The sequence below is a fragment of the Chlamydotis macqueenii genome, chromosome 3 (assembly GCF_036417535.1).
Source record: "Chlamydotis macqueenii isolate bChlMac1 chromosome 3, bChlMac1.mat, whole genome shotgun sequence".
Taxonomy (NCBI): Eukaryota; Metazoa; Chordata; class Aves; order Otidiformes; family Otididae; genus Chlamydotis; species Chlamydotis macqueenii.
This window is the reverse complement of record NC_141558.1, coordinates 126,643,185-126,658,413: the sequence shown is the minus strand read 5'-3', so window position 1 is coordinate 126,658,413 and position 15,229 is coordinate 126,643,185. Positions and strand designations below refer to the sequence as shown.

Genomic DNA, 15,229 nt, shown 5'->3' with positions numbered 1-15,229 from the left:
GTTAATTTTGAGCTGCTTTTCTTTAAAAAATGCTTTTTCCCTTATTGACAGGAGGGGTTTGATTTATGTAATATCCACAATAACTCCCAGATCTCTGTAGATTACAAGGTGATCCCTGTGAACGGCCCTGCTGCAGGGGGACGGGGTCTTCCCGGCGCGGGCTCGACGCCGGCCTCCCACCCTGTCCGTGCAGGCGGGCCGGGGGTCCCTCCCGTCCCCCTCAGTAGTCTGCTTGGGTTTCTGCCCCTTCCTCCCTCCTCAGCACCTCAGAGCCCCGCTCTCCTTCTGCCCCACTGATGGAGCCGATTTATTCTCGTACGCTGGCGCGGGGCGTCGGCATACACCAAAGCAGAAGCAGAGCTGTTTAGAAGTGTTTGAAGTGTTTAAAATGAAGCGGCTGGTGATTTAGGTAACTGTTCGGCGGCCGGGCCGTCCCGTTTCCCGAAAGGCGGTGCCGCTCTGCAAAGCAAACACTGCACGTGGTCAACATGCAGCTGCTTCTCCCCGTCCGTCCGTCCCCCCGTTAAACTTTAACTCCGCTTATCAGCTCCCGCGAGGAAGCGCTGGCTGGAGGCCGTAAAGGTGCCGGCGCCCCGCAGGAGAACGCGGGTGCGGGGAAAGCGGGGAAGTTTAAGAGCAGCGGCCCGGGTGAGGATGAAAGGAATGACATATGTTAGGGATTTGCTCGGAAATCAAGAACATCTGCCGAGGTTTGCTTTGGGAAGAACAAAACGAGGGGGCCGAGTGTCGCCGCCCACGCTCGGGGCGAGGGATGGGAGAGCGGCGCAGGGCGACGCAGCTGCGGGCAGAGCGGCGTAGAAGCAACCCACCTCACCGTGTCTGGGCGTCGGACGCGGGCCCCCCGGCACGCCCCCGTACCCCTGCGTCTGCGTGACAGCGCCTGCACGCCGTGCTGCCGCGTGACGGCGCGTGCCGGGAAGGGCTCCTCCGGCTGCGGGATGTCAAGGAGACGTCCTGGCAGGGCTGGACGTTGGGTTTTGTTCAGGGGAGGTTTGCCGTAATAGGTTCTGACGGCTCTGAAAATGGTCCTACAGAGGCCGACGATGAGGGCGAGCGGAAAATCCGCCCCTGGGCACCCGCGTGCCAGCGGTGACCAGCTGCGGCTGCAGCCACCACTGTTTTGGCTCAGTGGCGCTGCCAGGACGGCATCTTGTGGGGCTGGCTGCTGACAGGAAGGCTCTCCTCCCTCAGGAACTGGGAGAATTGGTTTAATTCTGGGTCTCAGGTTTGGTTTTCCAGGGGAGGAGGTGCAGGCCGTCACGCAGCCGGCCCGTCCGTGGCCTTCCCAAAGGCCGCGCGTTGCCCGGCGCAGCCGGTATTGTCTGGTCACTCATCCCAACTGGATGCCTTCTTGCAAAATTATTCACCCGGATGCTAAAAAGCAATAATTGCGTAGTTTTTTGTCAGTCCGGTTTCCCTGGCCTACTTTGTGCGGCCGGCGTTGGCTCATGCGATAAACGGACGAGGTTCAAAAACGTGGCTCCTCTGAACTTCCTAACCTGAGACGAAAGGGCGGGATTCTGAGAGCCACGGATAAAATTCAATTAACTGAGATGACAGAAAATAATCTACTAAGCGAATACATCAGGCAATTGGGAGCTTTCATACCTTTCAAAAAGGAAATAACCCATTTCTCTCCTTGTTATCTAATGACACAGGAGTTTATTTCTCTGGGAGCAGTTACAAATCTACCTAATGGGGCCTAAATGCAGTTGCCAGGCAGTTAGGGGTTTATTGTGTGCCTAATTCTTTCATTTCCGTCCCCGGCGATTGCCGTTACGAAAGGCGGGACTCCCGAGCTGTCGAGAGCCCGTGTTTGCACGTGGGCACACGCGTGTGCGCCTGCGCCCACACACGTGTGCTGCTGTGTTTGTCACCGCGGCCGGGGCACAGGGAGCTGCAGAGGCCTGGCACCCGCGGTCCCTCTGGTCCCTCTCCCAAACTGCCCGCCGTGGGCTTTCCGGGGCAAGGCGTCGTCTGTGACTTTACAGCCAGAAATTATGACCGTTTCTCACTGAAACATTTTATTTTGCTGAAAAATAAACGTTGGCCAAGCCGGACGCTTTCGGGGAGGGAGCTCGCAGAGCCTGGGGCTCTGCGCGCACGTGGCTCCTGCGGCTGGGCGTCGCTGGCTCTGGTGCAGCAGGGGCTGGGGTGGGCTCTGCAGCCCCCAGGCCCCGCCAAGAGGGATTAGAGCCCTTCCTGGCTGGCCCCTCGCAATTTGGGGTCCAGCGGCTGCGGCCGGCGGCGTGGGTTGCTCGTGGGGCCCTGGCCCCACATCCTTCCTCAGAGCATCCACCGCCCGCGCGCCCAGCGTGAGACCGCACGCTGCCGGGCTGTTCCCTAATTAAAAATACCAATGGGGTACAGGCTGTGGCTGAAATACAGGATTTGGCTTTTGAAGGGAGCGCTGCTACAGCTGCAAACGGGCCGTTCCCTGCCGGAACGCTTCCAGTCGACAGGCCCCAAGGCAGGGCTGGAGAAAGGTGAGCTTTTCCGGTGGGACCACGCGTCAGCAAAGGAGCAAACGCGGTTAGTGTGGTGCAGGCAAGGGGGACGGGATGTGCAGCCGGCCCTGTGATGGCGATGCTGCCCACGGCCGCGCGCGGGCTGGATCCCACCCCGCCAGCCGCAGGGCTCCGCACGACAGCAGGGCAGCGGCCGGAGCCCCCGTCGCCCGCGAGGAGTGTGACGCTGCGCTAACGGGCTCGCCTTGTCGCCTGTGTTGTGGCGGAGAAGGCCTGCGAGTGAAATAGCAGCCGTTACCTATTGACCGTCTTCTGCGGCTTCCCATTCCGAAGGGTGAGAGAGCCGAATGAGGAGTTACCGTAGCTGGACGGAGGTATTTTAAAAACAATATTCACTTTGAACCACTTGCGCTATGTTTTTAGTTGCTGCCTGGTGTGCTGTTGACAGCTCTGGCATCCTTGCCCGTGCTGGCGATTTTCTTTTCAGAACAGACAGAAAAGCTGGGTTCCTCAGGAAGCCCTGCTCCATCCAGCAGCCTGGGATTTGGGAACGCCAAGGACATCCCACGGCCACTGAGCCCCCAGGGCGGGGGCACTGAAGGGATGCTCCTGCGAGCCCCTGGGAAAGGAGGAGCAGGGCAGGGGCAGCCCAGCTTTTCAAAGCCATGTGAGACCGGGATGCCACGTGTGAATTCACGGACTTACCCTACCCTCCTCCTTCCCCGCTCCCACACGTATATTTTCATCTCTTAATTACGGCTGCTGCACGTACCGGGGCGTTTAAAACACGTGGAGCTGACCCCGCAAACCTTCTGCCGGTTTGCCGAGCTCAGGGCCCGTGGTATTGACAGTGATGATGGAAAAGAATCCTCTCAGTCAGCAGTAGGGTCAGGCCTCCTGTGTAAATCTTTATTTAGGTGCCGGAGACGTCTCCTTTTCAATGCCACGGGCTGAAACAGCTCCTTTACAAAGTAAATGCACGGGGACTGCTAAGGCGCGGGATTATACGGCTGTCACCCTCGCATACTGAGTCTGCCTGGGCCAAACCTTCCTGTAACTGTCATTGGAGAGCGACTGTGAGTGTCCAAGGCACACAACCCAGCCAGCCGGGCTGGCTGAAATCCAGCTCTGCCCCGGACAAAGCGCCCCAGTACCCGGGGTCCCCGCACGTCCTGCGGCCGGTTCTGGCCCGAGGGCTCTGACGCTGTTGTGCTAGTCTGGAGCCCTGGGTTCTGAACTGGAATCTAGAGGGGTTTCTTTCCTGCGGGTGAGCGGGACCGGGAGCCTCGGCTGCTGGGGCGGCGGTTTTGGCGTCGCTTGGCAGAGCCAGGACCCTTTGGGCGCCTTCGGCAAGCGGAGGGGCCCGGGAGCTGGAGGTGTGCCACGGTGGGAGCAGAGTGCAGACGAGGATCCGGGGACGTCTCCTTGCCCCGACCAACAGCACGTGCTCCCAGCGTCCCGCGATGCCGGCGGTGGGCCCAGAGACATCCCCTCATGCCAGCCAACAGCACGTGCTCCCAGCGTCCCGCGATGCCGGCGGTGGGCCCAGGGACATCCCCTCATCCCAGCCAACGGCACGTGCTCCCGGCATCCCACGATGCCAGCGGTGGGCCCAGGGACATCCCCTCATCCCAGCCAAGGGCACGTTCTCCCAGTGTCCCGCGATGCTGGCAGTGGGACCAGGGACATCCCCTCATCCCAGCCAAGGGCACGTTCTCCCAGCCTCCTGTGATGCCCCTGTCTCCCACAGTCTTGTCCCCCCGGCTTGGCAGCACAGCGCCGGTTTGATCCATGCCGTGCGGCACGGCTTTCGGAGAGCCCTTGCAATCTCCTCGTCGGCTGGAACATTTAATGCGCGCAGGTAAATGAAGAGTGTGCTTAATATCTTATCGTCCTTTTCACTTCTTGTTTTTCATGGAGGAACTTGCTTTTGTGGGGGTTTTTGTTTTGCCTTCTTTTGTTGTGTCAGCCTGCTGATAAAGCGTGCCGTGGATTGCGTTGTGCTGTTAATTCTCCGTTTGGTGTGCTCGCTGCGGTGACTTATTTGGCGTCTGATATATTAGTTATCCAATTTTTGTAAGCTGATTTTAAATATGTTACGACGCAAACTCTTTTTACAGCCAGTGCGGCTTTTGATTATGAATGAGTGCAGAGACACACGCAGGAGTATTATTTATATAAAATATATAAGCAGGAAGAATCTTCATAAATCACAAAATGCTATTATCCTCGGGGTTCATGACAGTCTTTTTTTTTTTTTTTTTTTACGGAAAACCTGAATACATTAAACAGCCCCAGCATTCCAAAGGGGCGTTTCAAAACCCGTACAATTGCTCTACTTATTCCATTCGTTCAGCAGGTAGCAGCTAATACCTGAAGGCTGGTTTACACCAGTAAATCTTACCATTACGACTGAAGCAAGAGTTTACTGAGGGAGGCTCCTGTATCTGCCCGGGGCAGTGTTATGGTTTGTGACCCAGGGGGTACGGAGTTTAATTCTGGAGGGAGGGCTTTCAGAAGGCTCCGCAGGTGACCTCGTGCCTCCCTGGGAGCATCCGCGTGTGTACGGGCACGCAGGGAGCCGCCTTGGCGAGGGGCTGTGTCGAGGCCGTGCCCGGAGCGGGATGCTGGGGGAGAACGGGATGCTATGGGGGAGCGGGATGCTGCAGGGGAGTGGGATGCTGCAGGACAGCGGGATGCTGCGGGAGAGCGGGATGCTGGTGTAGAGCGGGATGCTGCAGGGGAGTGGGATGCTGCAGGACAGCGGGATGCTGCGGGAGAGCGGGATGCTGGTGTAGAGCAGGATGCTGCAGGGGAGTGGGATGCTGCAGGAGAGTGGGATGCTGTGGGAGAGCGGGATGCTGGTGTAGAGCGGGATGCTGGTGTAGAGCGGGATGCTGCGGGAGCACGGCCGCCCTGCGGCCGCACCTCACTAGATCCGTTACAGAAAACCCTCGCTCGGATTGCACTAATCAATAGCTGTGCCTAACAGTTTACTGTAGCGTTTAATTAAACAAATTTACCTTTTGAAGGAAAATCCACGGCAAGCAATTTAGACTCTGGTGTGCCGCAGCCTTTGGTGAGGTTACCAGTGCTTTTAACCACTGTCTAAAGTGCAGGCGGTGTTAATTAGCATATTTAGGATTAAGTAGATTTACCATGCAGTAATCATTCTCTAATTCAGTAAGAACTATCTCTGGTGAATAGTGGACATTAATGACAGTTGCAAGAGCTTAGATATTACATAATCACTAATTACATTCTGCGCAATTAGCAGAGGCTCCTCGGTGTGAATCGCTAATGGCCGATGCGTGTCAGCAGCCTGTTCCGGCTGCACGGAAACATCAACACTGCATAATTTCCCGGCGGCGTTAGCGTCGGGAGGGAGGTTATTAACGAGGCCGGGAGGAGCGCTGACGGACGGGGTGAGCCCAGAGACGCCTCGCCCCGCCGTGCCCTGCCTCCAGGTACGCCCGCGCTTCGCGATGGACGCCGCCCGCGCTGCCGCCGTGCCGCCTGGGCGCCTGGCTCCCTTCGGGCTGGTTTGGCGAACGCCGAGTTAGGGGGTGCCCAACCGGCTCCCGCATGCGCGCCGTCACTCTTGGCAGAGCTTGGGCTCGGCCGGCAGGTGCGGAGCTGGGAGGGACGCGAGAGCCTGTGCTGGGGTGGTTTTACCACACGGTCTTTGGAAAACAAAAATGTGCTCATTTCCTGCACTACTCCATTTAGCCCTTCCGTACATTTAACCGCTTTCAAAGACAGTGAAAAAACACAGGAAAAGGTGAATTTTGCATTTACCCCTCCATCTTGCACGAGAAAACCAACCGCACAGGGAGGGGACCTTCCTTACTAGCTGGAGGTGACAAAGGTTTGGACAGGAGCGAGGCGGCAGGCAGGCTTCCCTTCTTTAAAGAAGTAAATCCTTGCTCCGTTGATTTTTAGTGACGTTGGATCAGGCCCAGGTTCCTACCAGCGGAATTCCGCCTCCCCCGTTCACCGTGTGATTAAAGCCGGGAACAGTGGCGGTAAGCCGGCGGAATTGCTTTGGACAAATCCCCGCTGGAGGACCGGCGTCGGGCCCCTCTACCTCTAGGTACTCGGTATTTTAAATTAAGATTGCATGCGGTTTTAAAAGGCATTGTCAGAGCAGAAGCAATTTAACAAAAGGCAATGTATCTGGCGACGACTCTTCTGCCTGCCAAGTGCTCTTCTCTGCGAGCGCATTGTGGGGACGGCAGATTACATCTTCAGAATATTTTTGTCTGTTGCTTGGTTCATTTTCATAATAATAACTTGCATCCTTCTGTATCCTTTCATGTTGAAGGGTTGCAAACTATTACACAAACAGACCCACTCCTGAGGTGCAGCCGGCTCCGAGGGGAAAGACGGCAGCGCTGGGGGAGCGGCGGCAGCTCCGGGGGGATGCGGGGGGACGCTCGGCGCAGTGGCCTCTGGCCAGGGTGCCAGGGGGCTTCTGGGGAGCCCCTGTCTGCCGCGCACCCCACCTTACACCACCACCGGGTACCTCGGCATGAGAAACCCCAAGCTGGCGGGTCCCCGTCCTGCCCGCGCTCGAGGGGCAACGCCTGAGGGAGCTCAGCTACCAGCAAGCTCTGCGCTCGCTGCTGGGGCAGCGCTTGGGAGTGAAAAAAATAAAAATGGTTTTTAAAAAAAGAAATCCAAAGCATAAGGAGCCCTTATTTTCCATGTTGCGTGCGAACCGTTCCGCATGGGTGGAAGTAAGGGCTTTGCAGTGGTGTCGAGTGGGAGCGATGCGTGGGGAAGCATCCTCTGCTGCTCGTTCAAATCCATGCGTGTCCTTGCTACCCTGCCGTAGCTAACGAGTCGTTAACTAACAAGCTAACTAACTCATCCCAACAGTAATGCTCCGAAGCCCTGGAAACCTTGGCCAGGCTGCTGGGGCTGCCTCTGCCCCAGCAAGGAAGTTGCTCTGCTCAGTTTTGCGACACCAGGTAGGATTTTGGAAGGGCCGACAACGTCTTTTCCGTCATTTCCCAGCAGCGAGGATGGCAGAGCATTCATATTCGAGCCTGAAAATATTGGCCTTCAAGTGCCTTGTCGAGAAACTCCGTGTCTGTGTTTCATCTGTCCGAGGCCGACGGCTGCGCTGACGTGCGTTTATGCCAGCCCAGCGAGCAGGGGCTCCTCCGGGCTGGAGAGCCAGCGCAGAGCCTGGCGCGGGGCGGCATTTCCGCCAGCGCCGCTTGCGAAGGCAGGTGCTGTTCCCTACATTACGGCCGGAACGTTTAAATCTTAATGACTGGCATGGCTGCCTCGAAGACGGTGTTTTTCCCGCTGAGAAACTGCATTAGATTGGCGAAAGGGAGCTCATTTCCATTCACTCAGCAGTCTCTCTAGAAATGACATGCAGTGCTTGAAACTGTTTATTTCCAAATTCAGGCCTCCTCCGCATCAGTCATCAGCTTCAATTACCAGTTTTCCGGAGCCGAGCCATCAGGCAGTCTGACACGAGGGTCCAACCTAATTCCCACCTTCTCCAAAGTCAAGAGCATAATGTGCAGATGAAAAGGTGGAAAATAGCCTGGACTTCATTAGCATGCAGAGCCCGGCTGTTCATTTGCTTGCCGCGAATGGAAGTTCTGACACTCGGCGCCTTCTGCAATATGAGAAAAGTCCTCTTCAGAGTATATGATGTCCTTACCAGCCAGGAAAGGTCATCAAAAAGGCAGGCGCTGACCCTGCTCCCTGCTCTTCATGACTGGTTTATTGATTCCAGGAACACCTCATTACATGCCGGATCAACATATTATTGCCGTGTTCGGCGGCTGAATTGTTTACAAGTGTCTTTATAACCGGCAAAAGCCTTCCGGATGATGCATGACTACACTCATTTGGATGTGACCTGCCAATTATGTGTTATCCGATACGGCGCCGCGTGTCTTGATCCCTGACCGGGCCCGCTGCCCCGCATCAGCGCGGGCCCATTTACTACTTCTTTCTAACCGCTCTTTGGGAAAGTGTCCATTAGCCTGTCAGTCTGTAAATATTTTTTTTTTTTTTTTTACCTCCGCCGCAGGCAGCGCGAGCGTTATTGCTCTGTCATTTGCTATGCATGAGGTTCATAATCAGTTGGGGGAAGAGGTTGCTGGTTTTTTTTTATGGCGGCAGCTGATAACCCACCCAATTTGCAGTCAGTATGCATGGCGAGCGGTGCGACTTGTTACCGCGCCGCGTGCCGGCCCTGCGAGAGAGACCTGTCATATTTTATTCAGGCGCAAGCACCGCGAGGCGGTGATTTATTTGCGGGAGGGAAGGCAGGAGCAAATCCCCCCCCGCCGCCAGCCTCTCCCCCCCGCCGCTCAAGCCCAATAACTTACCGCCCAGAAAACGCCTTTTCCTCGTCCACATCTTTTTCCGCGCTTTGCATTCTCAATCTCTGAATATATTGCGGTGCGTTATTTATCCTCGGCCTGCAGCCGGGCGACTCGGCGTAGTTTACACACGCGCAGGCACAAGAATTTAAAAAATAAATCACGGGGCACGACTACTGTTTTAATCTCTCATTACAGACGCTTCTACGGCTCAGTAAAAAAAAAGAGAGGCACAGCAACTCGATGAGCAAGTCTGTAAAGAGAGACGGCTCCAAAAAAATGGCAGCAGGAAAGCAGCTTTCGCGCTCCCGTCGGCGCCTGCGGCAGTTTATCCAACACAAATGAGACAAACATTTCCTTAAATTCATCTCTGTTTGGGGGAAATTCTGGAGAGTGAAGTCCAAGCTCCGCCAAAGAGCCGCTGGGCACTTGCCTGCCCGGGGATGGATCCTCTCCTGAACCAGACCCATGGCGACCTCACGTCGATTCTGGATTTTTGAGCCGGCGGGGAAGGGTCGAGCTGTGTGAGTGAGAGGCAGCGTGTCCCCATGGGACCTTATCCCATGACCTGTCCCCACGGCACCTTATCCCACAGTGTGTCCCTTACCCCGCCTTCACAGGGAATGAGGAAAAAATAAAAAAAAAAAACACCAAAAAAACCCTCCCACAGCACCTGAAGCTGTTTGGTAGCTTGTTTATTTTGTATCTACGCCTTACAGCTGCTTCTCTTTACAAGTATTTCCCGCGGGACTGGCTATGGATGGAGCGTATTTGACCAGCAAAGTCGGTTTCTGCCCAGTTACCTTAAACAGGGAAGATGTGCAGGGCTGCGGGGGGGTTTCTGGAGGAGCGGGGGGGGGCAGTTGTGCTGCCGGAGCATCGCCGCCCTCCCCCGGCGCCTGGGATGCATCGCCCTGCGACGCTGCAGGAAGCTCCATGCAGCGGTGGTGCAGCCGTGCCTCCGGCTGGTGTGGCGGCGCCGGGATTCCCGTGGGCTCCGTGGCCTGGCTGGAATAAGACAAAAATTATGCAGGTACGGCGCTGTCTGCTCGAAGCTCTGCAAACGTTCGTCAAGGTGCCCACCACCGCTTGGCGGGCGTTGGTGTTGAAATCCTCTCGCTGTGGTTAAACTGGGGGACCAAAGGGGCTTGAGAGCTCTGAGGGGGAACCCACAGCGGCGACGACGCCCGGCTCGCGAGAACCAGCGTTGCGTCTCCCTGCTTTTAAAATCCACCGTGCCAGGCCCAAACGTATGAGGAGCTGGGGGACACCCCGTGCGGGGGTGGCCGAACGCAGCTGGGGGCCGGTTCCCTCCTTGCAGCACAGAGCGTTAGGGTTTGGGGGCTGCAGAAGGGGGATTTGAATTTCTTGCAGCAGCCCATTGAGTTTCCAAAGCAAAAACCAGGGGTTGCGTGAGGGTCTTTTAACCAGAGATGGGGTAAAACCCGATCTCGGGTCAGAACAGCCTCAGGCTCTGGAGACGGCACAGTGGATTGATCTGAATCTGAATTTTGGAGAGGGCTGGGGGGGAGAAGAGTCCATTTTCTAGCAAATCCCTGCTCTGAGCAGCCCTGGAGCTGCAGGTGTTGCATATTCAAGGGGCTGACTCACCGCGGGGAGCTTTGGGGTGATGCTGGTGCGCCGCGGTGCAGTCCAGCGCTGCAGTCGGGTCCCAGCGGCTGCGGCCACGGGATCTCCGTGTGGGGTCTCCCCACGGGAGGGGGGGTACCCGGTGACTCGCTGCCCTGTCCCACCCAGCCGGCGGGTGCCGCGTTCGGCCGGGCGTTGTTTACGCAGGGATAAGCCTGCTGTGGTTTACTGAGCCACAGGCGTCCGTCCAGATCTGGCCCTGGATGCTTTCGGGCCTGTTTGTGTCGTTATTCCCAGATTCTTACTCACCGCGTGAATTTTCTCTTTAAAAGCGAGAGAAAAACCAACTCTTTGTGACAGCAGACAGGAAAGCTGCACGACGATGGAGAGGAACATTAACCTTTCCTTTAGCCTGAAGAACTTCATAATCTTGTTAAAATCAACTTTTTATTAATTTTGGAGTGATGCTTAATGCCTGATGGAGGTGAGGAGTGGTGGGATCACTAGGGGAACCCTTTGGACACACCGCTGACCGCCGGTGACAGCCCGCGCTCCCGGCACAGCGCCTGCTCCACGCGGGCAGCACCCCTGAGTGCTGGGGGCAGGCGGCGTGGCCACGTCTGGGGGACCGGGTGCTGCAGCTCTGACGTCCGGACAGTGAGCACAGGGGCGAAGCTGAGCGACCTCAGGGGATGCCACCGCCCTACCCCTCGGTGTCCTCGCCGGGAGGCTCATTAGCAGAAAAATTAGGTGGCCGCCGGATTTATTAACAGCACCCAGTGTGCAAATTTAATTTTCCTCCTCGTTGCACTCCAGCAGAGTAATTGGGCGCGCGGTCTGGGGCAGGGACAAAGGACAAGGTCGGTTATTTGTCTGGGAAACACAATTACACGCAGCTCTGGGGAGAGATCCGGAAACCGCGCTCCCTGGCCGCATAAAAATCACCCGCGCTGCCCGCGATCCCCTTCCTCAGCGCACGGCCCGACAGCAAACCCGCAAGGTGTGTGGGGTGCGACTCTTCCCTGGGCAAATTCCTCTCGGCCGGACGCTGGTGGGTTTCGGGCGGCCGTCGCCCTGTGCTCCTTGCCGCCACGCCCTTGCGGTGCTGGCCGGGGAGCGCCGCGCTGGCCGTGGCCCCGTGGCGTTTAGAGCTGTGCGCTGAGGAACCTCTGTGGCGTTTGAGGACCAGTGCCGGGTCCTCTCTTTACAGCCTAGCACTTCGTGTCGAGCCTGCTCTCCAAACTTGGGTTCCGTACCCTGGAACCAATTAGCCCTCCCGCTCATCTTCGTTAGCCACGCGGTTTCGCTGGGTCCCAGCTGGCTACAAGCGGGTGCCCAGCGTCCGTGCAAACCCTTCCCTTTCTGCGCGGGTCTGCGCGCGCTTGTGATCCCACCCCAGAAGCCTCGCTAACAGGACAATCAGCGAGGGCCGTCCGTGCCCACGCGAGGTCCTCGTCCCGGTCGCAACGGCGGGCGTTGCCCCTGCTGTTGGTGGCTCCTCGGACGTGCGCGTTGGGAACCGCGGCGGGCCGAGCGGGGCACCGTCGCGGGGCTTCGAGGCAGCGGCGTGGGCCGCGCGGGGAGACGCGGAGACGGGCCAGCGTGGAGGAGGGACAAGGAGCCACCTCCGTTCCCTAACGCTGGATCTCCCCCCGCACCCCGGCCGCTATGGGGCGGGGGGGGGAGCTTCTGTTAATTACTGGTAATCGCTAATTCTGCGTATTGTTATTGCCGGGGTTTCGTTGATTATATTTAAGAGGTGGGGAGGGAAAACGCCTGCCCGGGCAGCCCCATCGCCGGAACGGGGCCACAAAGCCCCGACCGCGCGGCGCAACCCCTGCCAAGCGTTCCGAAACGGAACAGTCATTGGGCTGGCAGATAATTCAGGAACTATTTGTACGAGCTGTTTATCAAATTATTAACTGCACAGATGTTGTTTGGTTGAAGAGCAGCTGAACCTTCTCTCTGCCAGCCGCGGAGACAAAGGTCTGCGGGAATAATTGGAGATGTGCATGGAATATTAAATTAATTTACTGCTCTTAATTCTTATGCAAATCCTGACCTCTGATAGAGCCTATCAATTACCCTGCATACAGGGAAAAGAAAGGAGAACAGTTTCTTTCTTTTCTCCCCCCCCCCCTTCTTTTCTTCCTGTTGTTCTTCAGTTTGGTTTTTTGTTTCTTTCTTTTTTCTTTTCCTTTTTGAAAAGGAACTTGGAAAAGGAAATATTTGGAGGAGGAAAAAAAAAAAAAAAAGCCATTTGTGGGAGAAGCAGAGGCCGGGGGTGGGAGAAGCAAAGGCCGGGATTTATTGAATTGAATCTCCCGGTTGCAGCGCGGTCCCCTGGGAGCGGTTTTCAAACCGGCGGGGGGCTCGGGGGAGGCCAGGGCCCGGCCGAAATAGCTGCGCGGGCGCGGGACGCGAACCCCGCGGGTCGGTGGAGCGCGGGGGGCCGGGGGTCTCAGGTCACCGGTAATTAACGGCGCAGGGGAAAGGCAATTTGTTGCCAAGCCTATTGTGAGCTCCCAGGTAAAATGAAGTGCGGTTTAATTGCCCCTCGTTAAAATGAGCTATTTTTCTAATATGGAGAAAAGGCCTCATCGTGGGCGCTTTTTTTTTTGTTTTGTTTTTTTTTTTTTTAACTGGGGCTGTGCGCGCACCGCTCAGTCAGCGTTGGAAAAGCCTGCGGGCCGTGTCCTTTCCCGGTGCTTGCCAAGGCGGACGGTGGGCAGGAGGAACGATGCCACCCGTGGGTCCCTCGCCGGACCAGCAGCGAGACCGGTCCCACGGCGGCCGCGGTGCGGGGGCAGCCCCGCGGAGGGGGGGGGGAATCACTGGGGCAGGGGCCGCCGGGGGGCGGGCGGCCGGGCCGGCCGGAAATAGGGAGGGGGAATACGAGGGATTTTTTTTTTCCCTTTCCCCTCCCTTTTTTCCTTTTTTTTTTCCCCCTTTTTTTCCCTCTTAACCCATTTTTCCGCTTTTTCCCTTCCCCCCTTTTTCCCTTCTCCCTCCTTTGTACGAGCTGTTTCCCCCTTTTCCTTTTTCCCCTTTTTCCCCCTTTTTTCTTTTTCCCCTTTTCCCCTTTATTCCCTTTTCCTCCTTTTTTCCCCTTTTATTCCCTTTTTCCTCTTTTCTCCCCTTTTCCACCCTTTTTCCCCCTTTTGCCTCCCCTTTTTCCCCCTCTTTCCTCCTTTTTTTTGCTCCTTTTTTCCCCTCCTTTTTTCCCTCTCCTTTTCCTCCCCCTCCACCCCCCACCTTTTTTCCCCCCTCGGTTTTTTTTTTCTTTTCTTTCCGGGAAGCGCCGCAGCCCCACGCAGCCCACCCGGGTAATTTCACGTACCCGCCGATGTCCCCAGCGATCCGCGGAGCCGCTCTCACCGAAAGGCACCTCGGCCTCCGCGGGGGGAGAAAAAAAAAATTAAAAAAATAAAAAATAAAAAATAAAAACCGCGCAGGTCGGGCTCAGCGGCTCCGGCCGGGGCTTTGCCGGGCGCCGCTTACCCGCCAGCTCGCCGGTCCCGTGAGGCGATGGGGGGCAGGAAAAAAAAAAAAAAAGATAATAATAAAAAGAACGAAGCCGGAGCCAAGAGAGCCGCTGTGCAATTTATTCCAATGGGTGGCTTTTCAGAAGCCGGCAATTTAGGCGGCTGGGTGCTATTTAGTGCGATACGACAGCAAATGATCCCATTTCCGAAATGACAGTGCCGGGGGGACAGGGGACGGCTCTGCAGCGGTAATTGGCTCCCGGTGACATCCCCCGGGCCCCGGCTGCGGCCCGTGCGGGCGGAGGGGCTCTGCCGCCGGGCCGGGGGGGGGGGCACAGCCTGGGGGAGACCCCCCAAAGAACCCACCCCCTCCCCAAATCACACAGACCCCCCCCAAATCACCCAGCCGGGCTGCTCCGCCCGGGGCCGGTCCCCGCCGTCGGGGCCGAGCCGGTTACCGACAGCCCGTGGCTTCCCCCCCGACAGCCCAGCCGGTCGGGCGTCCCCCCCGCCCCCGCTGCCCCCCGCTGCCGTCGCACCCACCCGAGTTTCCAGCCCCGCAGCCTCCGTACGGCCCCCGGGTGTCAGAAGCCGCTGCCGTCGGGGGGCGAGGGCCGGGGCCGTTCCCGTTCGGCCGCTGTCGCTGAGGAGCGGCGGGGATCTGCCCCGGGGACCGCAGCGCCCTCCGGCAAAACGCCGCCGCGCCGCAGCTGCGGGAAGTGCCCCGCGCCGCCCGTGCGAGCGAGCGTCCGTTCCGCGGCCGCGCTGCCGCCGTGATAAAACCGCCAGAACGGAGCCCCCCGGGGCAAGCGACGCGGGAAGAGCGGAGAGGCAGGGCGGCGGGAAGCGGCGGGACCTACCTGGGCGCGGGCAGGAGCCGCGGTGCGGTGCGGTGCGGGGCGGCGATGCGGGGCGGGGCGGGCGCAGGGCTGTCGGTGTCATCACCGGTAGAGCGGGGACCGAGCCCCGCAGGGACCGGGGGCAGCAGTTCCCGGGAACCGCGCCGTCCGGGCGGAGGGCGTCTGCCTCCGGTCGCTTGCTTGGAGCGGGGGGGGGCTGCGGGGCCGCTTGCTTTTATTTATCTTTTTTTTTTTTTTTGCTTTTTCTCCCTTTTTCCTTCCGTTCTCAGCCCCTTTGCCCCGGCTGCCTGGGGTGGTGCGGGGCGCAGAGCGGCGAGCATCTCGAGGCGCAGCAAACGAATGCACTTCTGTAATTAAAAAAAATAATAATAAAAAAGCAGTGAGCGGAGTGTATTAATTGAGCAAGAATACGGACTTGGTCGTTAAAAAGTTTACTGGATGGTTGCAATCAC

The 15,229-nt window shown here is 57.7% G+C and overlaps 1 protein-coding gene and 1 long non-coding RNA gene across 14 annotated transcripts in view; one reads left to right on the top strand and one right to left on the bottom strand.

The window, feature by feature from the left end:
• KIZ (kizuna centrosomal protein) overlaps positions 1-15,229 on the top strand; it is a 130,934-nt gene that overhangs the window by 61,987 nt on the left and 53,718 nt on the right. The window lies entirely within an intron of this gene.
• LOC147601502 (uncharacterized) lies at positions 10,861-13,813 on the bottom strand. The gene is made up of 2 exons (XR_015258201.1): positions 13,773-13,813; positions 10,861-12,420 (listed from the first exon to the last, which is right to left on the bottom strand). It is a non-coding gene; the product is annotated as an uncharacterized LOC147601502 (long non-coding RNA).